The sequence below is a fragment of the Meleagris gallopavo genome, chromosome 15, assembly GCF_905368555.1.
Source record: "Meleagris gallopavo chromosome 15, MGAL_WU_HG_1.1, whole genome shotgun sequence".
In the NCBI taxonomy this organism is placed as follows: domain Eukaryota; kingdom Metazoa; phylum Chordata; class Aves; order Galliformes; family Phasianidae; genus Meleagris; species Meleagris gallopavo.
Genome location: NC_139418.1, coordinates 10,560,233 through 10,582,030, shown reverse-complemented (window position 1 = coordinate 10,582,030; position 21,798 = coordinate 10,560,233). Strand labels below are relative to the sequence as shown.

The window sequence follows — 21,798 nt, the reverse complement described above, 5'->3', positions numbered from 1 at the left end:
AATGCAGCAAAGGGTGTGCTCTGGGTATCTAAAGAGAGCAGGAGGTAGCACGGTGGGGTGCGGGGAAGGGAAAGGAAGGAGGTTTAATTATTCAGCGGTCTTTGGTCCATGCCTCACATTGGGACATCTCTACAACTCTATTTTTGTTGTATCTCGCTTTTAAATCCTTGTAAACAGCAGTTAAGATAGCTTCATTCCACCGCACAAGGTACCCCACTGCTTCTCGAGCTATTATTTTAATAAGGCCTATTTTACAATTAAGGCACCATGGGCTTTAAATTACATATAAAATAAAATGTGGAAATTGAAGCATTAAGCACGCGGCTGCCGTCAGAGCCTCGGCAGCCTCACATTAAGCGTCTGCCTGTTCTACAACAGAGCGACAGAAGGTAGAAGGTTTGCGCTATGGAGGGAGAGAAGCAATAACTGCCCCATCCCTGGGGGAGGCACCATCGGGAGCTCACTCAGGGATGCAGTTCCCTTGCATGAGACTGGCCGAGGCTCTTTGCCGAGGGGTCTGTGCTCCGGCTGTGCCGCGGTGCTGGCGTGGTACCCAGCACAGCCTCGTAAAGCCCCGGCGGTTTCGGTTACGCTTGTTGCCATTGCTGCGGTCGGCTGTGATGCAAGGAGTGACTCTCGCTCCAGATGGTTGTAAAGGTTAACGAGGAATTTATGCAGAGCTATATACAAATCAGACTGAATCTTCTGGCTGAGAACAACAAGCCGCCGACATAAATTCAGTTTTCTGAACATATGTAGCTTGGTCACTAAGGGAAACTGGAGAATGGCAAGCTGCTTTGCAGAACTTCCCCTCACTGCTGCTGGCGGAGGGGAGGAGACCGCTTCTCCTGTGGCACAGTGGGGTCCTGGAGGTGCTACAGAATAGACACGTCCTGCGGAGCCCCTCTTCATGCACCAGGCATGGGGAGCTTCCCACTGGTGGCCCAGGTTTCACAGCTCCCTTTGGGTCAAGCTTTGCCTTCTCTTTGCCAAATCCTTTGGTTCAGGCCTTTCATCTGCCACCCAACTGTGTCAAAAGCTCTCCGCTCCTTCCAGAAACAATGGTCATGGTGACGTGGGACTTATGTTTCTGTTTACATCCATTTATTTATTTGTAAGTGGAGTGCAGAAGAGGCAGCTAAAGTTACCCTTTTTGCGTCACATCCAGGAGCTGTGAGGGAAGCTTTCACCTCTCCCTGCTGGAGATGGCCAATGTGTCCATGCAGCATGGTCCTCTGCTGGAACTGAAACCTGGGGCTGTGCCTCTCTGCAAGAGCAAGAAAAGGAGAGGGAGGGCAAAGCTCCTGCTCTGTCCTCAGTGGTCACCCAGGTAATAAAAGTGTTGGCAAGAAATCTGCTCACTGGAAAATGGATGCACCCCTTGATGTACCTTGTGATGCGCAGTAGGACATACAGTGGTGTGTATTGCTCTCTGGCTGGCTCCTTTTTTGTGAATGTTTCTCCAGTTCAGTGGAGTGTAGCTCTTGATGTTCCTGAACATTTTAACTCGTTGTATCAAGTGCTTTATTGAATTAATTTTTTTTGCTTTTTTATATTTAAGGATCTGCTGTTTGTAATCCTCAGTGTTGTCTTGCATGCAGCAGAACAAGGCTATTAGTGCATTTCCATGCAGGTCTGTCTGGGGCATGGGACATTTTGCTGCTGCTGGCTGGGGCTGCAGAGGCTGAGCTGTGAGTCCTTGCTGCTTTGTGCCAGTGGGATGGTGGCTGCTCGCTTTATCTATAAATCAGAAGCAATGAAAACGTTCGGTGGAAGATTGCCCTCCTGATCTGTTTTACCCCAAGTATACAAGCAAGAACGCTGTGAGCCTGTTTTCAAGTGTGTGTTCCCAATGCACTGACCCACTTTAATCACCTCTGGGATTTTTTCAATTTTTTTTGACCATGCTCTGTGCAGCATTTCTTCTTCCTGCCTAGACTTCTGTAGGCTCTCTGTAGAATCCTGTCTATAGAGTCATCACTTAAGTCCCTGGGCATACATGGACTGATGTGGTTGTAGATCCAGCACTGACCGTCAGCGCAGGAAACAATTTCAATCCCTGAGTCTAAGGCTGGGAAAAGCCTCCCACGACCACACAAGCTGCTTATTATTGTACAATGCTCTGGGCCACAAACCAGATTCATAAAGGGCCCAGCTCCACCCTGTCTGGGCTCATAAGGCTTTCTTGGCAGTGTCTCTGTCATTTGAAGATGAGATTGGGGCAGCCTAGCAGAGACTCGCAGCTCACAAAGAGGCCTCTCCAGTGGGAACCCCTTCCCAAGGAGTGGGTGGCTGACCACAGGTGGCTCTGCTCAGGCTTCATTGGCACTTTTCCTCTTTTGCATCTGAAAAAAGCAACAGGCACCATAAAATACCCAACAGCGTGGCTCCCTCCCCTGGAGTGGTAAGCCCAGGCAGATTTCCAGTGGCTAACATTTCCCTACATACTCAGGTTTACCAGGCTTGAGGCTTGTCAACCCAAAAAAGACTAAGGCTTTCCCTCTGCAATATTAAAAAAGAAAAATCATAAATCCTCTTGGCATTGCTGGCTCACACCACTGAGCTATTCCATGCCAATCCCATTGTTAAACTGTAAGCATCGGTTTCAATGCTGTAATAAAATACTGCATTTGAAATTTTACAGTTCCCCATTAACCTCCTTTCCCCCCTCTCACCCACCTATTACATCATCTCTCTTGCTCCTGCAGCCTGACATTGCTCCGACATAAAACTTGAAGCTTTTCCATCCTTTCCCTCTTTTTCTGCACCTTTCACTGTCACTTCTTTAATAGAACAGCTGAACCAAAGCAGTAAAGCACCACACACCATCCCTGAGCATTTTAAGCCATACGTGTCAAACACCACTGCTTCCCACAGCCTCGATTCTCCATGGTACATGTACTTGATACCCAGATTTTTGTAAGTGCTCTTGGTCTGAAAACAGCCATGCCCTCACAGCTTGTCATTCCGGGGCAGTGCTTTGTTCTGTCAGAGCTGCCAGGTGTTTTACTTCCTGGGGATGCTTTGTTTGAGGATGCCCCAGCAGCTGGGCCCACCACCGTGCTCTGTGCTGGTTCTCCCCATCCCTCAGCCTTCTTCCTCAACACAAAGGTAGTCTCTGAACTCAGCGGAGTCACCAGAGCAAAGGGTCCCAGCAGATGGCTGAGATCTCCATAAATTATCTTCACTGAGTAAAGGCTGCATGTTCTTCCCCTCTGCCCAGCCCTGTAATTTGTCTAATACAAGGCTGCTATAGGGCATCCAGGGAGGTGTTGGGCAGACCTGCGTAGCATCACAGCACTGAGTCAAGAGAAGACTTTTTCCAGTCCCAGCATCACATTGCAGTTGACTGGATTCAGGGCAAATATTGCCATTGACTTTGCTGGTTCGTGTGCTATGAGAGTCTCCATTGCAGTCTTGGCAGCTGAGAAATCTGGAGGAAATAACAGAAATGGAAAATCTTTTTAAATGAATCATGCTTGAGTGGTGCTTTGATGCCATTTGGCCAGAGAGGTGGTAGAGTCTCCTCTTGAGGTATTCAAGATAATATTCATTTGGATGCTTTCCTCTGCAACCTTCTTTAGCAGGGGATTGAACCAGGTGATCTCCAGAGCGCCCTTCCAACCCCTACAATTCTGTGATTCTGTGACGTTCAAGGAATCATGTGGAAATTCCTTGCTTAGTGCTCACCATCGCATTGGAATGACCTGTGTGGGTCATCACTTTTGGGTGCATGACTTGGGATGGAGTGGGGAGAAGTGTTCAGTGTGGGGAGGGTCCTGCCCTGCAGGGGCTGCCTCCTGCCCTCCTCAGTGAATGTGGCTGCGATTTCCATGCCATAGAAAAAGCTCAAACCTTATAAACAACCTTAAGAGCATGTTCCAATGCTAACAACGAAGAGCTTGTGAAAGTGCCAGAAATGAGTGTTTTTCTGGTTTTCTATTTTTTAAATTTACCTCTTCTGTTTTTTTCTTCTACTTTCAGTGTCAAATAGATGAGATTGTTAAACTGCTACTATTTGAGTATTGTTGGTCCTGCATAACAATGTGCATTTCTGACATTTCTTGCTCATGTGAGAACTGGGAATGCTGAAGACTGGCTGTGCTGTGAGCTTTCCCCATCCCTGCTTTTATATATGCACACACAACCCAGGTCTGATCCACCAGCGATCTCCAGCCTACCTAGACCATGCTCTCTGGGGATCTGTCTGCTGCATCTGCCTCAGGCCTTTCCTGAAGAGAGACAGCTAATTGGGAAAAAATTATGTTGCATTACACGTGGTGGCTCTGTGATGTGGGCTTTCATCTGCGGGGAGTTTGGCTGAGGACTCCCAAACCCACAGCTGGGGAACGCTGGGAGGTGTTGAGGTAGCGCTGGGGAGGTGGAGGGCTTTAGAGAGCCAGGCTGAGGGTTCCAGTTCTGCTTCATGATTAATTAATGAACGAGCCCCCTATGCAGGCTAAACTGTTAGGTTAGATCTGACAGTGGACATCTAGGCCTTTCAAATGTTCTAATTGTTGAGTTTATTTTTGAAAGGCTCAAGGGTCTTATTTATCTTTCAGAGTTTCAGCCTAAACACTGTTTTTATTTTGGGTGAAAAAAAGTGCTTTGACACATTGAGTGAACTTAGCTACCTGCATGCTTGTGTTTAGCTTGCTTTGCTTCCAAACCTCCCCAGGGGTGCTGGAAAGAGAGGGGGAGAAGATGAAGTAGGCGGTGACTATGGGATTAATTACAGATGCTGGCTTAGCTGCTACAAGTAGTGCAGAAGGAGGAAGCGAGGGAGCAAAGTCTGACACACCCACTCTTTTCTTTAAAAGAGATAAGCAGGTAGAGAGGTTGTGGGTGAGCCCCCAGCACTGCTCTGCTGATCTCATCGCAGGGCACCCACTGACACAAACCACAAAGGCTTCGTAGCCTGTAAATATAATTGAAGGCAGTGGTGGGAAGAGTCGTGTGTTTGGGAAAAGGGAGAGCTTCCTCCAGATAAACACTGAGAGTCATCTAACAATAGGTGATGTGATTCCTCATTGGTTCTGAATGAGGTGGCAGGATGGCATTTGTCTTCGGACGGAGCGTGTCCCACATCTCTGAGTGGCTGCAGGGGATGAGAGGACGTTTCAGTATTTATTTTCTTTCTCTTGATTCCAACCAGATTGCCCGTGCTCTGCTTAATGTAGTGCCTGCTGTAGAAGTGGGGCGAATATTCAGTCACATTAAAAATAAATCCAGAAATAGCAGCTTATAAATTTGGATTTTTCTCCTATTATTATTTATGGGTGAATCCTGTCCGATGCATAAATACAATATCTTTCTAGGCCGATGCTGGAATTTATATCAAAGGGGATCTAATATATACTTCATGTACTCAGCTGCAACTATTATAAGCTATTTCATGTACAACTAGAGACAAATGATCTCTCCCATGTTTGTCTTAACGTGAAATGCAGTTGGGTTGCTTGAATTCACTTCCAAAGCTCCTGCATGGGGGAGGAAGACAGGAGATTTATGCCCCTTTAATATATAATCAGTTATAAATGTATCTTTAGACAAATAATTTAAAAATCTGTGTATCAAGAAACACCTCTATTAATTTCAGAGTACACCATTTTATGCATTTTTTTTCTGTGCATTAAGAAAGGGATTAAATTTTTTTTTTTAAAAAGCTCTTACTCTGTTTGGAAAGCAAATTCTAACAAGAACATTCTGAAAAAAAATCCCAGAAGGCAGCAATCCCTCCAACAATTAAACTGGGAGAAGGTCCCCTGGGGGCAGACCAACAAAATTTAGTAAAAATAATTGCCGTGCTGGGTCCTTGCTCTATTTTAGCTGAGTATAAGCAGACACACAAAAAAACAACCTACTGAGAGCAAGAACATTCCTACATGAAACAAGCTAACAACAGAGCCATGTAACTACCTGGCCACACCACTCGGCTTTTGCTGGCACGCAACTCAGATTTTTATACTTCAGCCAATATAAAATAACAATCAGGCTATTTACAAGGCTCTGCCAAATATTAACCTTATATCCAATTCTTTTCAAACCCTTCAAAGTCTCTAATGTGAACCATACAAGTTCCTCATTACTTGACAGTATTCTGTAACTGTGATGTTATGGGCTAGTTACGTTTTTTAAAAGATGGTGTGTTTATGCAAAGATAATGGTACAGTGCTTTTAATGCTGAAAAAACTCAACAATTAATTAATTTATAATACCCCTTTATTCTTCGCCCCCCAAGATTAATTTGCTGGAGAAAACAAGTTCATGTTTGTCCCTAAGACAGAGGATAGAATTACTTCAGCATGTATACTGGGTTAAAACAAGCTGGATGCATGCATGCTCACAGCCAGGTGGGTGCCATCGTAGAAGGCAGTGAGAATGACGAAAGTGCAGAACAAACCCTTAAAAACTGAAGATTTCCCCCAAAAAGCAAGGTTGGGCATGCAAGGGGTCATCAAGGTTGCTAATGGTGAGACAAAGGTGTGACAGTGAGTAGCAGTGCACAGAGAGAGCACTGAGAGAGCGACTGTGCGAAGGAGGAGGGATGGAGCTCTGTTTCTAGGTCAGACATGCTTTGCTGCATTTTCTTTTTTTTTTTTTTTTTTTTTTTTCTTTGCACGTTTTTCTGTCCTGGTCCATTGGGGCTCCATCGTTACTTCAGGAGACCCTCAGTGAGGTGCTTCTCCATTATGGGACTGAGCACTTGGAGGATCCTGAAGATGTGCAGGCCCAGCCTGGGGGTATCTGAGGATGTTCAGCCTTGAAGAGCTGAAACCAGAGCAGCACAGATATCCAAGGCCACCCCACGCTCCACATCGCCCTCGCAGAGCAGAACCGAGCCCCATGGCCATGCAGGAAGCACTTCTTCCCACCATCGAAAGAGAGTTTTCTAATTGGGCTCTTCTTTCCGTACATCTGCAAATATCATTCTGGAAGTGCGCTGTATCGAATATTGGGTTTCTTATTTTAAAGGGAGCCTTTGAGTCTATTTCTTTACACACGTTTTTACCAGCAGTACTTTTAACAATAGGTTACCAGATCCATCACACAATCTGACTAAAAGCCCGTATTTATTCCCCTAATTTTATAAACATTTAATAGGTCCTTATTAAACACATCAGCCAGCATGATTTAATAACACAATCAGTCTAGAAGTTTAAGAAAATTGAAAACAGGATTTGAATGTAATACAGCCACAATTACCGGAGATTATAGGCAATCATTTCCATATGTCTGCAATGGGGAGCTGCTAATCTCTGTTTGCGTGGAGGTGATTTCCTCTGGAACACTTCCCAGCCTTCAACAGCGCTAGTGCTGAACAAATTAGATTTGAAAGTCCCCAATTTTATGACTAAGGTAATATACTCTGTGTATTTAGAGAAACACTGATTTCCTATTTTAACTGGCTTCCAAATGCTGGACAGAGACCTCGGCTTCATTTAGTTTGGCTCTGCTAGATATATGGTAAAAGACATTTTAAAAAAAATTTTTAAAGGGTCAGCACATGTATTTTTGGGTTTCTCAGAGATATACTGCAAGTTCCCTCCATCCATAAGAGGGAAAGAGTTAGCATCATGATCCAGTGACATCATGGCTGAGGAATGCGCAGCAATTAGCCCTGCAATACTGCAGGCAGCCTATGGCCAGGGGACAAGCAGCTCCCTCCTGCTAAACTTTAGGAGTCCTAACACCTTATTCCCTGACCTACCGCTTATGAGATCCTGAATAGCGTCACTTGTGTTTTGTGGGAATTCATCTGGTAAACTGGTCTTTTTGTGCATGGCCTTGGCTTGGCTTTGGCAGTTACTGTTGAAAATAGGACTGCTGTTGGGAAAGATTTCCTGTTTGAAGCAGCCAGGAGCTGGGCTGATTTCAATAGGAGCCAGTGACTGGTGGCGATGGGAGAGCTGCTGGGAACTTTACAGCTGCAAACGTGCCAGCCCCACTGGGGGACATCAGGGGGCCTGGCCTGGAGGCGTCCAAAGCATTTTTAGAATTTGTTTTGTCAAATGATTCACGTTTATGAAATGTTTACAGCAGAGTCATACCAGAGAACTCAAGCAAGACAGGAGAAAAGAAATCTGTGCTCACCAGTAACGAGAGATGAACAAAGCAGTGAGTGCTCACACTGGAAAACAGCATCACTTTGTGAGCCCCTTGGATGTACCTCCAAAATGAGAAAGAACTAGGCTGTGCTGGGGAAAGAAGGAAGCTGCTCAGGCAGCTAGGTACTCCTTATCTTTCTAGTACTTAAATTTTTGAATCATGTTGTGTTTTTGAGAGGCTATTCCAAAGAGCCTCTCTTCATTGAATCTGGCCCCACAGAATGAGAGTTTCCCCCCAAGATTTCACTAAATCAGAAAGCTGATATTCACGTGTTGGATGAGGAAATTGTAAAGCAGATGCCTCCACTGGAAAGATTTGTGATGGGAGGGAAAAGCCCCAGGTAAGGACTTCAGCACGTGCTTAATTCCATCACTGTTTCAGAAAGCACTTAAGCATGTACCTGATTTAAAATGTCTTCTTGACTTGAATTCAGTTGAAGTGCAGAACAGTGTATGCAGAACAGTCTGCACACTGACTTATCTTAGAATGGCACGAGCACTTTTCACTGGGCAAAGAACTTTCCTGAACTGAAGGACTCCTTAATCCAAAACTTAGAATTTTTTTTTACCGTTTTTGGTTTTATCAAAATTTAGTATGCTTAGGCTGAAAATCTGTAACAAAGTTGGAGAAGGGAGCTCTCACAATATTCTTGTTAAATAAGCTAATTGAGCAACCAACAACCTGCATCAAAAATAAACAAACCAAAGAAACAGAATAGAAAACACATAGCATGGAAATACACTTTGAGTAAGAGTTGGTTTGTTGCAGTTGTAAGCAAACTTTTAAGCCAACTATGCCAGCATTTGTCAACTGCAGTGGTGCTAGGGAAGTTACCAAAATGAATTTTGTTACCTGTTCTCAATTCAGGAGTGAAAGTTACACATGGGACAGCATGTGGCATAAAACCTGACAGGGAATGACTTTGGTTGTAACAGCTGACCCAGACTAAAATCCTTTAGAATCAATTAAGCAAACTGTCACAGTATTAAGATATTTGATATGCCCTTCTTGTTTCCAGATAGCTTGGAACAAACCTGCCCCTGTAATGAGCAGCTATGCTCATTGCTTCTATGAGCTGTCTTCAGCTTGTTTAGTCCAAAAGGAAAAGAACATGTTGGTTCTTGTAATAAAATAAATGTACAATCCCTGCACATTACTAACTTTGTAGTTGCTTTTCCCCTAAAAAATCCAGCTCTAATGCATAGTATATTTTTGATCATAAACTTGCTCATGTATGCATTCCAGATGGCATGAAGAAGAGGTTCAGGAATTCTAGTGGCAACCGCTACTATTACGAAAATAAAGGTAAGGCCCAGTTTTATGATGAACCTTGATCTTAAGGAGTTTATAAGTAGACTGGCTCCAAGTTATACTTGGAATACGTGGATACATTTATTACATCAGTGGATTCCTTCACCCACTTAAAAATATATCCGTCTTGTTCTTTTTGAATGAAGAGGTTGCTTGCAGTTTTAAGATGTTTCATGGCCTTCATTCATATAGCAAAAGAGTTGATTAAAAGGAAATTGGCAAGAGAGCAGATCCTAGCATATTATAATAACTCCATTTGGAAAGAAAACTTCCTCCTGCATTCCAGCCAACTAGGTAATTAACTTTACCAAACGTTATGGTATACAACAGTGCAAATTCATTTTGCTGTTATTTTGAAATGCAATACAGCTTTTTCCTTGGAAAGGTCCATTAGTAATTATTTACATCAGTACACAAAAATATGGCAATTAAGGATGCTAGAGTGGTCGGTTAAGTTCAACTTTTCTAGGTAAAGCTTTTTCCTTCTTTCCTTTTTAAGTTCTTGCCAACAAGTAATATGTGCTCAACCAAAATAGATTTTAAGGAGAGTGAGGCAATAGGACTCCATCTGGGAAAGGCTTTCAGCACATGCTCACGTTCCATTGCTTTCACTGAGATTTAAGCACATTCTTTATTTGTTTGTGAACAGAGTTGTTCTATTTTAATGGGTCAGTCTTTACAGTGGACACCTTTTCGCAATGACTTGTTTGAGGCTACAGCCTTATAAACCAGATAGGGATGGCATGGTGTGAGGCAGCAGCAAGACCTGGGAGATGGAAACTGGGACACAAAGCTGAGCATATGAGGAAGGGGCATAGCAGCCAAAGGTCTTTCTGCAGAGAAGTCAGAGACACAGCCAGTGTCAAGGACCACTGTGAGTGCAAGTGAGCTACGCTGCAGGTAGACATCAATTGCTGTACTTTACCCAAAGTAGTTGCCTAGACTATAGTGTCACTTTCTGTTACCACAAATTGCTTCAGTAGGTGTTATTCTCTTTTTTATAAGGTGAAGAAGGAGCACAGATGATGGCTCCAGTGGGGTGAACCCCAACCCAGCTGTCTGATTTCATAGCTCTTCTTTCCTGTTTTCATGAAAAAAAGAATCCATCAAAAATGTTTGTTTACCTCTCCAGCAGTAACGGGAGAAGAGTAAGGAGTGGCCTTACTTAGTAAAATAGCTTTTGTTAAATAATTGAGTGAATTACCTTGAAACTGGCTTCTAACATACCCATGCTATCGAGCATGGAGGAACAAGGAGCACTGTCCTTCTGCAATGCTTCTGTGATTTCTGAGTTGTCTTCTGGTCTGTGCCTCCAGTATTCTGGCACATTTTGCAGTAAGCCACCAGCAGGCGAGCTAAAGAAGAGGCACAAGCCGATGCAATAAATATCCTGGCTTGTGTTATTTTTTTGCTCTTTGAACTCTAGAAGCAGTTATTTGTCATTTATTTGATATCCTTTGACAATAAACATGATGTCTATGAAGAACTAGTTACTGATAAGCTATCCAATATGGCCAAAACACAAACAAATGACAGCAACAATAATAGAGATGTTAACCACTGCATCGTTTTTTTCCCCATAACTTTTGAGATTGTGTACTACTGTATTTTTGTTGGAAGCATGAGGTACTATTACTTCTACAATAATTTGTCTTCATGCACAGCAAACAGAAAGGATTTCAGGCATTTTATTTCCTTGTCAGCTTCAATAAATGCAAAACGATTTACCTAAAAGAGAAAAATACCAGGACCAAATTTTTCAAAGCTTTGTTTTGTTGTCATTCAGAACGCAAACTGTAACTTTGCAAGTAGACAAACAAACAAACAAACAAAACCTTTTATGCGTAACATGTAAGCTCATTTCCTTTGATTCCTGCAAGTGATGCCATGGAGCCCAGCTGTTGTGTTTCTGTGATGATTTCCCTTACTCATGTTTCACCCAGTCATTTCAGGCCCTAATGGAATTACTTTGAGTGAAACCTGGTTTTTTCATGGTTCACCTCCCACGTCAGCTGATACCAGGAACAATTCTCTGGCTTGCATGGAGAGTAGATACAGGCAATTAAGTAGATTTTAAAGATTGTTTTTCTGTTTTGCATTTTATCAACTGCTAACGCAATGCAGGTCAGCACGCTGTGGGTGTGAGGGTTGCAGGCATTCCGTTTGATGCTGTCTAATTTTTGTATGCAGGGTTTCTGCAGTGGAAATGCATGTTGAATTCCCAGCTAATGCAGGGCACAGCCAGGTCCCTCCTGTTGATATTTGGTTCTTTGCTCAAAGAAACAAACACAGCGTGCTGTCATCTTCCGCTCAGCCCTTATCCAAAGGATGGACCTGTTCAGCCTTCCCCCATCCCCATTTAATAGAGGCCTCTGTCCTGTTTTTCAAAGACAGAAAATAAAATAGATTACTATTAGAAAAAGATGGAGCATGAGAAATTCCAGCCTGAGAGGGGAATGTAAGTGAATTAATCTCTCCTGGTGAGGAGGAAATTATTTTTTGTTACTAGCAAAGGTTGTTTTTCACTGGAATTTCTCTCTCAGAGCTTTCAGGCATCCATCAAAGACCCAACAGCTTAATTTTTGTCGATACAACATTTCACTTTTTAGTTGCCAAATAACCTCATATATTTGATTTTCCAGATTTTTTAGATGCTTTCAGGAAGTTGTCAGAAGAGACCCTCCCTGGATAAATGTTCTTTTCCAAGAAAGCCACTTAAAAAAAAAAAAAAAAGAACAAAAATGATTCAAGCAGTTTTGGCCTAACCCAGAAACAATGCTGCAGCAAAGTTCCGGCTGCATTTTATTAAACTCAGAATCTTTCTGGCCCTTTTCATGTGCTGGGGTGGGAGCTCATGATCCTCCCTGGCCTGAGCAGGGCCCCAAAGTGCCGCTGTTCAGCTGTGCCTGTCCTGCTCTGCCCCTTTCTCTTCTGTTTAATGGAAGTTGACGTAACAGAAGAGAGGAGCCTGCCAGGAGGGTGTCAGAGTCAGCAATGATCACAATCAGACATTGCAATCACATTGCTCTACCAAGTCTTAGGAAGAAATAACCATCTGTTTCAATGGATGCAGGGGAAACAGCAACAGCAAAATAATAACCACGGAACCATGTCCATGATTTTTTCATTCCAAGCCATGTCTAGTGCCTGTCACGGAGATGCAAAATGAGGCTTGATAGTAATGCAAGTTTGGGACCTTTTGTACCAGCTTAAAACAACCAGCGCTCAGCTAACATGCATTACAGTCAGGTTCTGTGTGTATGACATTTCCATTTCCCTTCTGGACCCACATTGGACAGCAGCCTGGGGCATCCGAAGAGTGACCTTAACCCACCTGGCCAATGGATTTCCCTTCTGCATACAGTGAGAAAAGCCTGTAACCACAATTGGAAGTGGCCACCCACCCCTTGGCTCACCCTGTCCTGCACCCAACAGTGCTGCACATTGGCACCACTGTCTGTCATCCTCAAAGCACAGCAAATATTCCTGGCTACAGAGTGCTACCATGCATGCTATAGAGGCAAAATTCATTTATTCACTCAGGCAGGTGATGGATAGTCTGTCAATGTTTATACAGTAGACACAAGCCTAATTTTCGGGTATTAGTTGATTAACACTTGAGTCATAGTGTGTGTCCTGTGTCCAGTAATGTGGAACATCAAATGTGTGAAAAAGATTAATAGTGTGCACAGATGTTACTCAGAGGATCAATTTGTCTGGAGTTTGAAGAGGTGGTACCCTGCAGATCAATAGGAAAGGAGAAAATTAGAATAATGTGTTGAAAGAAATCACAGCCGACTCTCTGCATGGCCGGGTTATCTGCTCCAAAAACTCAGCTTCTCATAAAGACTTTCAAGTAATACAACAAAATGCTAAGTGCTTTCTCCTATTTTTTTTTTTTGTTGTTACTTATAGACGTACAGCTTCCCCAAATGGCAAATCCTTTGCAAAGAACACAAAGCAGCCCTTGTGCAATGTGACGAGGAAAACTTTTCCCTAGCATTCTGTAAGAAAAGCGCTTCCCTGTATTATAAATAGCATCAGGCAGGAGGGCAATGGAAATAAATGTCGCTCTGTAAATAAGGGAACCAAAGCTGGACAGCAGAAGGACCCTTTCTGGACAAGCTCAACTTTTCCTAAGTTTTAAAGGAGAGGTATCCCGAGCCCTGCCTGCTGGGTGCTGCACAGCTCTTTGAAATCTGTGAGTCTGCAGGAAGTTCTCCCAGGGGAGAGGGACAGATCCTAAATAACACCAGCATGGATGGAGAGTGCTCCACCGAGGAGCCCTGCACCAGCAGGAGCAAGATGCAGTGACCTCTTTGCTCTCTCCAATTCCTTCGTGGCTTCAATGGCAAGGGGTGGGAATTGCAGAGGTTTAGGAAGGAGGGAGGCAGTGTTTGGGGCGATTTCTCCCATGGGTGGTTCTGGCAGTGGGATAGCTGGGAAGCGAGCAGCCTGCTTGCTGGTGTGCTCTGCCAGCACAGAGGTTCTGCCTATCTGTTTATCTCTGCTATTCAAAAATGGTTCCTTGCCACTGAGACAGAAAGCAGCTTTGGACAGAAATTTCAGCACATGATGGGAATGTCAGCAGTGTTATGCTCTTTCATATTTTTTTAAAGCCTGGCTTTCTGCAAACTGACATATTTACATGCTTGCTTTATAACATTGGCATGGGATTTATGAAATCTCCTTAAAATTAATGTCTATTTCTAACAAATTTAAATTAAAAATGACCATACCCACATGAGGAATAGGATAGGAAATTTAATTTAAGGGAAAGCTGGGAATGTGTATATTTTTCAACAGACTATTTCTGTTGCAACCTAATAGCATGTGTGAATGAGCGCCTGGTCCTTCAAGCTTAACTTATGGAGGGTTGCGCTTATACAAGAAGTTGCTTTGTGGAATTAGCAGGAAAGCTCAGAAAGTAAGAATTACAGTGAGTAGCAGATTTTTGCAGGAATCAACCCAAAAGGGAATAAGGGGGGAGGGAGGCAGAGTGAAGAGAGAGTGGGAGGAGGAGGCAGGGTTAACAGCAGGCTGGGCAGAAATGCCTCCTTCCTTCCCTGCAGCAGGTCCTGCCACTCGCTGTAATTAGGAGCTCTTCCCATCTGTATTCCTGCTTCCAGAAACAACCGTATTTTCCTTGCTGAAGAATGGAGTGAGCTGCTCTGAAACATCATAAAAATGGTATATTCTCAATTTCTAGTAGCAACGGAGCCTACGTGCCACAGACCAAAGCCCAGAAGCCCGGCTGGGTGATGGGTTTCCTGCTAATGTATTTCTATAGACAGGTCGCCCGCTGCTGCTCTGCTGGCAGTTTTGCATTTTTCTTGTAAACCGTTCTTATATGCTACAACACATCTGGGCATTCTTAATTCTGCCTCTCACTTCATTACCTTTCATAGGAGACTCTCAGTTTACAGTGAAAGAATCAATAGTTTGAAAGTTTTAAAAAGTGCAATATTAAAAATTGAAAAGAAATTAGGAAATCATAGTCTCCATTCAGGGGGTGGGGGGAGACAAAACCTTTTTCTTTGGGTAAGGACTGAGAGTCAAAATTAATTATCTTTATTTGCAGCAGTTTGGGATTTCTGCAGAGATCTGGGGGATTTTAGTAAAGCTGTGTGTGAGCGCATTCATCTTCTGGAACCCACGTGAAATGTCTTATAAGCATTGGGACACTGTGTGGTTTGCTGGCTGTGTCAATGGGCTCTGCTCACGTTCTGCTGCTGTTTGCAGAGCAGGAGGTCCGAGCAGCACTGAGCCCCCGGCACCCAGCGCAGAGCCCAGCATGATGGAGCTGACTGCAGCTGAGGATCAATTCCCTGCTGCAGTATTTCTTTCCCTGGAGCAGATCTAATTGAAATCAGACCTCCGTGCTGCGTTAGGATTCCTCTGGCGGAGCTGCTCTTGGCATTGTTTTCCTTACCATTTTTCCTATTACTGTTAGTTCCAATCACCAGAACAAGGCAGCACGGAGCAGAAGAGAAAAGCAACATGCTGTGAAATTGTTGAAATAACTCAAAGGTTTCCACAGGAAACATCATCTCCAAATGCTTGAACGCAGCCTCCCAGATAAAAATACAGCAGAGGGTGGGGGGTGAAAAGGGAAGGGAGAGAGGGAGATTTAGTGATGTTAAGAGGCCGAAGCAATTGCAGCGATTTGTAAATTGTACGAGCGGTTGTGTTCCCTGTGCGCCACGAGGAGAGGGCAGCAGATGTGCCGGCAGCGCGGAGCAGCCTGCAGCCCGGCTCTGCTGCGTGCGCCCTCAGTGCTTTGTGCTCAGCGCCTCGCCCGCCTCTCCCTGCCTTCTCCTTGCAGAGATTAAGTTTGGAAAATAAAAGTTGATGGCAGAGGATAACGCGCTCGGTTCAGAAAGGAGCGTGATTGCGTGCAGAGGGCAGTGGTGATCACACCCGTGTAGTTATGGATTGATAATGTTCACTCGTTCAAGTAAACATTTTGGCTTTAGCAGATGGCTTTCTTTCACTGCAATCCGTTCAAGCCGATAGTATCTGTATCATTTTACTGTGATGCTAATATATCTTTTATTTTAATATTTTAAAATGGAAGGATACTTTATTTTAAGAAACAAAGCCAGGGTAATTTTTAATCATAATTAGTTAGGTTAGATTTCCAGATCAATGTTTTGGTTCCTGATGGTGATGTATTACATTTGCAAATGCGTGCATTTCAGGAGTAGTTAAATAATGTTATGTTACAACTGTTTTTAATGAAGAAATAACTATTTGGCTATCCAGGATTTCCCTTCAGTAATGCTCACTCTGCTTGGAGAAAATTTGGATTTGTCAGAAGAAATGGAAATGCTTTCTTTTTTGGAAACCAGCATTTTGGAGTTTTCATAGTTTTGTTTTAAGCCAGAACGATAAAATCGATGCAGGACCATTTTAATGAAAATCATTTTTATTTCGGTTTATTTCATTTGTATAACGAGAGGGAGGGACCTCTGTGCAGCGAGTGCCTCTATGCAGCCAGACATCCCTCTGCCATCCGCGGCAGCAGCTGACACTTCAGAGATTAACTGTTCGTATTGAGGTATTTGATGGTGGACGAGCAGGTCTGAAACATTTGTCTGCAGAAGTGGCCTTACAAGAGCAGAAAATCCCTGTTGTCTTTGGGAGCTCGGCGATTTCTGGGAGCCACCAGCACCCTGCACACAGCTCCCTTTGTCTGTAAACAAACTTCAGCTCGGCTCCCCCTCCAGTCCTCTAATCCTCTGCATGAAATCATTACCAGCTACTTGCAATGAACATGCCATTCTTCAGTTCACAATTATTGTTGTAGGCTTCACATAACAGTTCATCCCTTCTCTGCTTAATCAGAGGCATTAGATTTCAGGTACTCATGGAAATGGAGAAGAGTTTTGAGGTTTCCAAATACTTTTCTTAATGAATCTTGTGATATTTTTAACAAAGAGATCAGAAATACATATTTTCTTCTTTTTGAAATGTTAACAAAATACAGAAAAAGACTGAAAGAATGGAAGGGGGAGGGGGGAGGAAGCAAGTTTCCAATGATTTTAGTCTGGTGACTGGATGTCCTTTGTGCATCTGTTCAAGTATTTTGTGGTTTGCATTTACGTCTGTATTTGCCCAATTTACAGCTTAAAAAAAAATCAATAGTAATGTTATATTTTCATGAAACCAGCATTTTTTACTGAGATCTCTTGAGTAAATTAAATTTCATCCAGGCTGGATTACATCCAAGTTGGATTACTGTTGCAGTTCCTCATCCTACAAATGCACATGAATATTCCTGCTGGGTCTTGGGAGATCTAGAATCAAGTTCTAGGTTTGCTGTAGCCTCCCTCTTGCCCAAGCTCCTTATTTGCTTTGAGGAGAGAAGAAAAAAAAAAAAAAAAAAGGAAAAAAGAAAAAGATACTATTATTGGTAGTCAACTTCATTGTGATGTTGCATGTATTTGTCATATGCATTTATGATATATCACTTGCTATGGTCTTACATGGAAATGAAATCTAAAATATGTCAAATACGGACATAAAGCAGGTGTTTGTATCTATCCTAGACTGTCCTGAAAGCTAAAACTGGCTTGTGACAGGAAAGATCAAATTGAGGATTCTTTGCTTTTTCTCTTTGGTATCCTGCTATTTTTGCACCCCCTGCCCCTGGCATGGACAGACAAATAATGTAAACAAGACTGTGGCTGAAGTCTTCCATGCAGGGACACTCTTTCTAATTGGTACTTTTTGAGTTCCCACAAAGTAGAGTGGCTATATTACAAACAAACACTAATAATAGGAATAAATTCCATGACAAGGCTTCAGAGAAGTAAATGTTACGTTAAAAAGAAAACCGTTGGAGCAGATGGACACAAACACGATTGCACAACGTACAGAATGAAATTGCCCATGTGGCTGAAAGATGATATTTGCTCTAGGCAGTTCTCTAGGTTACTACATAAGGTAGGACATGAATTAAAGCTGTATTCTAAGCCTTGGAGACATTAAATGTGACTTAATATATGATTTGTGTGTCAGCGGTAAGTGCCTGTGCACCAACTCTGTTTCAACACCTTTCATGCCAAGCTCAGGGAAATGGTACCACCCTGCAACTGCTCTAAGGGCTGAGAGATAATGTATTGACTGTTGCCATAGCTCAGCAGAGGTATGCCGATTTGTTCTGCCGCAGTAATCTGGCCTTGTTTCTGAGCCCCTTGTGATCTGTGAAGGTGTCAAAAGTAGCTTGAGGGAGAATGGGGAGAAGGAGATTTACCCATTTGTTCTTTTGCAACAAAATAAAATAGCCTGCCAAGGCATCCTTAAAAAAGTTGTTGAGGGAGGGATTACCTACTGAAAGATGGAAAAATCTTAAGAATGATGCTTTTACTGTTCACCATAATGTAGGTCATAGCACTTATGGAACTAGTGAGTAGGAGTCCCACTGCAATAGACCCTCTGCAGGCAGAATAGTGAAAAACCCAGATCCCTGAAGAGTTCACAGTCAGCAGTGATTAACCAGCCCAAGGGCCTGTATAGTAGAAATGAAATGTTTCTTAAACCTTTCACTGGTCTGGAGGCCAATGTAACATATGGAATGCACCATCTTTATTGTGAATGTTCATTAAGGTCAGCACATTCCTTTGCAGTTTGCAGTTTTCATTATGGTTGATCTGTGACATGGCAAACCCAGGTCACTCTCATCCAAGTTGTGACAGAGTTTATCTGATTAAGCCCCATCTCTTGGAAGTGAGCGCAGCAAATCAATAGTTAAATACAAAACTGAAGGAATGAAATTAATTTCTCTTTTATCCTTAAACATTTTACAATGTTGCTATCCTTACGAGAATCAAGCTTGCAAAATAATATGGCTTATCAGATCTTGGATATTAGGTATACCAAAGTATATACTCTTCACTATAGAATGAATGTGTGTGTGTGTGGCTTAATTTCTGTATAAAACCTACACATCCAATGGATCTCTTTAAGTGTGTTATACTGCTATTCCTCCTCACCGAGTGCCAATGACTGCAGGGACAGACCTCCCTTCTCATCAGTGTATGTGCATCCCTTCCTTGAAAGACCATTGTCCTATGGTATTTAGGTGAAAAAGCACTCAATAGAATCTTAGAGTGGTTGTGGCAAAAAAGATCCACTGTGATTTATGTGAGGTGCATTGGAAACAGTCTGATGTGAAGTCAGCAGCTGAAGTGCAATGAATAATTCAGCATTAGGATCCGTCACATCATCTCTCTCCCATGTTATTGCTGTTTTTACGTAATTGCAAAGTAAAAAAAATAAATTGATGTCATAAAGAAAGCTGCATCATTTGTCTGCAAATACACAGAAGAGTTATAGGTACATTTCTGCTGCTTTGTGAGCCCTGTATGATCTTACTGCGTGCAAAATTAAAAATGTGTCTTTATTAATGGCTTCTCTAGGGTTAGATGGGTGATCCATGCAGCATGACATCTTTTACATTGATCTCAGAAACCTGCACTGATAGAGCATGATGTCTCTGAATTGCTTCCTTCCAGGTGCTGTTGCCTTTGCTCAGTGCTTGTCCAGCAAAGCCTGAATGCAGATCTGGAACAGGGGTGCGTGCCTGTATCGCAGGAGAAATTTTGTTTGTCGAACCATGGGCAGAGATGAAGCCAGGTCAAAGAGTTCATCTGCCTCAGGGGAGATTCAGAAAGAGAAGTGGTGTGTGAAGTTTTAGTTTTATAATCTGTGAGTCAAAAATAACCCAACAAAAAGATGGAATTTGGTATGTAGGCTCTTTTGTACAACGTACAAAGCTCAGCTGGCTGTATAGATATATACACGATGAGATACACAGTTATACATACATCTTGTGTTTTCAGAGTGCTCTTGTTTTTCAGAGGAAATGGCAAGTGGAAGAACCATTTTGAGGGACAGTTTCCTTGCCTGCAGTGTGCTTGCATCTGGCACTGACTCTCTGCACAAGGTTTAAGTTGCATAAGAATCTGAATTGCCCCAAAGTTCTTGCATTTAGAGCAGGAGGTTTATATTCTGCTCCTTTTCAGAGAAAGGTCGGGAAAGCAGAGCTCAGACCAGAATGAAACAGATCTCAACATGGGCTGGGAAAAGATCTGACTGACTTGTTCTCATTTTGTTTCATCTGCAGTGGTGGAAAGCACATTATCCATCATTGTGTTTAAGTACGATTTGTGCTCTCTGCCTTTCTTACTGTTATTATTTCATCACTAGAGGAAAAAAATGACTTTGGTGTATTTCTGCCTTTTAATCTGAATTGTTCAAAAAGATGTCATAACCAGCTCCAGCCTCTGACTCTCCTCTCTGCTTATAAAAGCAGTCCCTCCTCTGCTCTTGACTTTGTCCTTGCCTTGCTAACGTGAGGCTGATATGAGCAAATGCTATTTCTTAGGAAAGTTCTGACTCAACATTGTAAGCTTTTCAAGGGAGAATGAATGCAATCTGTGAACTGAATTGGCAATGCAGGAAGATTAGGAGAAATGCTATGCAATATCCAGATCATGCCATTTTAATATCTAAAGATGATTGCTTTTAGGAAGGAGACAATAGGTTTAGCATAGAGGTGACAAAACATATTCTTTTTGCCTTTCCTCTTGGTAAACAAACTTATTTCAAAAATGAAATGAAGCTGTATTATGCAACAGTGATGGAAAGGGAACGACATGGCATGGGGGCTGTCCTCCAGCTGATAAGATAATAGGTATTTACCAAGGGGAACCACTGGGCTGCTGAGCCCTCCTGATATCTTTTGTATTGCAGGGCTTGGCATTCTTAAAGTTAGGTTGTCAAAACTGAAGGGCTTTGTGTTTATTTCCCTTCATATTTCTTGTTTTTCTCAAAGGCCAGGTCATCTGGAAAAGCCTTCAGTTTTGGGGCAAGGATCTTTCAGAAGTCAGCTTATAAAGAGGCTTGATTGATGCTCACAGGTTTATTACTTCTAAAAGCTTTACAAATCTTTGGTTTTGACTTATAGATTTTAGTTTTTCAGCACATGCATTTTCAGTCCTTTTTCAAGCACAGTGACAGCATGAAACATTAAAAAAAAAAAAAAAGAATAAAACCTAAATTATTAGAAAGTCACTTAAGTCAAAGAACTGGAGTTCTGGAGTTCTTTTAAGAAATGAAAGTTTGCCAAGCTCTCAACAACACAATTGGGTTTGACAACACTGCAGCAACTCTGGACATAGCAATTTTTTACCAGAGTTAAATAGCACAGAATAAGTTAAATATTGTAAGTTCCTTTTTGTCCCATAGCTACCACATTTGTCTTCTTTTTCTCTTCTTATCTTTTAATTTCTCTTCTTTTTTTTTTTTTTTTTCTCCATTGGTATTCTTTTTCCCATCGAGCTCATTAGTTTAATACTGCAGGTGTGGCCTCCCCAATCAGGTGATGCTCCCTCTCATTGACCCTTAGCCCAGCTTCTCCTGATACATTGACCACTTTTCAGTCTCTCTGGTTTTCTTTCTCCCTATATCCTTCCTGGACAGCATTCTTCTGCACCATCATTCCCTTCCTGTGATTGCAAAGACAGCTCTGTCCCATTTTCCATTGTCTTCTGCTTCCCAGCATGGAGGGCTCAACCATTGCATCTTCCACTGACGGAAAAAAGGTAAATGACCACTTTTGTTTTCAAAGCTCTAAATGATGCTACACCAAAACAGTTTTGTTTCTGGACATAACATAACATAATGTAGGCCTAATGCAGTAGCTACTACAGTGCTAAGTAGCATGAATTAATTACTTCCCTACTGCAAGTAAAAGGTAACTTTTTGTCTAGCTTCCTGGGAAGTCACTGGTAATCTAAGCAAAAACTTACCTATATGAACATCCATACAATATTTTTCCATAATTATAGAAAAGAGATGCAGCTGGGAAGA

The 21,798-nt window shown here is 42.6% G+C and overlaps 1 long non-coding RNA gene across 21 annotated transcripts in view; it reads left to right on the top strand.

Moving 5' to 3' along the window:
- LOC104913264 (uncharacterized) overlaps positions 1–21,798 on the top strand; it is a 351,168-nt gene that overhangs the window by 225,362 nt on the left and 104,008 nt on the right. For 5 of the 21 annotated variants that reach the window (XR_014886508.1, XR_014886498.1, XR_014886509.1 and 2 more), the window contains exon 8: positions 9,355–9,414. The exons of the other annotated variants lie outside the window; for them this stretch is intronic. This is a non-coding gene — a long non-coding RNA (uncharacterized LOC104913264). The remainder of the gene's footprint in view (positions 1–9,354; positions 9,415–21,798) is intronic. 21 annotated transcript variants of the gene reach the window in all.